This window comes from Elephantulus edwardii, unplaced genomic scaffold, assembly GCF_000299155.1.
Source record: "Elephantulus edwardii isolate Elephantulus edwardi_28Jun2011 unplaced genomic scaffold, EleEdw1.0 scaffold00581, whole genome shotgun sequence".
NCBI classification, from domain to species: Eukaryota; Metazoa; Chordata; class Mammalia; order Macroscelidea; family Macroscelididae; genus Elephantulus; species Elephantulus edwardii.
The window spans coordinates 18,678-20,266 of NW_006400331.1; the positions used below are offsets into that span (position 1 = coordinate 18,678).

General features: G+C 43.2%; 1 pseudogene; it reads right to left on the bottom strand.

Annotated features, from left to right (window-relative positions):
* Positions 1–708: 708 nt before the first annotated feature.
* On the bottom strand, positions 709–1,227 carry LOC102855353 (annotated as a pseudogene).
* Between the last annotated feature and the right edge of the window lie 362 nt (positions 1,228–1,589).

The following is a 1,589-nucleotide window of genomic DNA, read 5'->3' on the forward strand; positions in this document are numbered from 1 at the left end:
GCTGAGCTTCCCACCTCCTTAGTCATCTGCATCACAGGAGAGGCTCCAGTATGACTTATGTAAACAAATGGCCATGTCTCAGGGCCCCTCAACAGTTTGCTCTGCTTACAGTTCAGAAGCTACACTGAGAGGGTTTACAGGCCAAGACTGTACATATACATTGTGTTTTATACACTCTTTCATTTACATGTGTTTCATACACTCATTCATATACATTCTACTTTATATTCTTTTTTAAATTGGTTTGCTTACAAAGTTTATATGCATTGTGTTTCACACTATTCAAAATTCATATTATGTTTCATACAATCCTTCTCATCATTTTAGAAAATGATTCACCATTGGACCTTGCCCATCATTACTCTGTCATTTTGCCCAGATTCTTCCCATTTGCTTCCTCCGCTCTCTCTACCCATCAAACTGTGCAACCCTGTGGTTTCACCCCTCCCTATCCTCATTCCTACACTTCCTCCTCCCCTCCCTTGAGTTCCTGTACATGTTTCACTACTACTTATCTTTCTATTTTTTTTAAAATGAGGACTTTCATGGGTGACACAAAGCCAGCTACAGAGGAGGTAGAATCAGATGTTTGCTGAGGACAAGGAACCTTCTTTGCTTTTCACAGCCAAAAAGCAGCCTCTGGACGACATGGGAGTGTGACAGCCACAGGCGCTAAATTAGGGTCACACAAGGTAGGAGGCCTCAAGCTCAGTTCACAAGTCCCAGGTAATCGTCCATCAAGGAGCCAATAGCAAAAATGTCATTCTTGTCCACCTGGGTCCCCACAATCTTCAAACGGATTTCGTCTTCCTGTTGAATCACAATGTCCTCATCCATTGTCTTGTAACAAGGAGGGTTGGAGTTGGGATCAAACTCCATCACCCATGGGATGGAATGTCGAGAGATGAAGCAGGACATGGGACCGATTTCCATGAAGAGGCTAACCTTATTGACCTGCGTGACAATGGCATCCATGACCTCCCCTTTAAAGGGCCGGAACACAATGGCCTTGTATTTTACTGGATACAGGACAAAGCCTCGGCCTGGCTGGATCACACCCGCACCAATGTTGTCGATGGTGGTGACAGCAATGACAAAGCCGTACTTCCCCATGCAGGTCCCCTCCACCTCGGTGAAGAGCTTCTGCTTTACAGTGTTGAGCAAGTTGGGGCCGAAGTAGCGCGGGTGCAGCAAGATCTCGTGCTCCAGGTAGATGTGGTAAAACATCTCTGAGAGGAAGCCCGAGTCCACACCCTCCGCTGCGGATTCCCGGAAACACCCTATCTTTCTAATTTTTACAATAATGATTATGTAAGACAAATACTTCATAAGACTTTCCATCTTCTTTTAATACTTCTACATCATTCAAGATTTTGCCCATAGAAACCTTCAGTAACTTGAAACTCAAGGGTTGAATTTGTTCTTCAATACTTTCAGCTTGACACATTCCCAGAATGTTCTTCCTTTTTTTATTTCCTAATTGTACAGCCTTTTGTACATTTCATTGTGATACTTTTCTTTGACTTCTCAAACAGTCCTTTGAAATCTTCTGTTCAATTCTCTGACTTCAGCATTCTTACTTTTGTTTT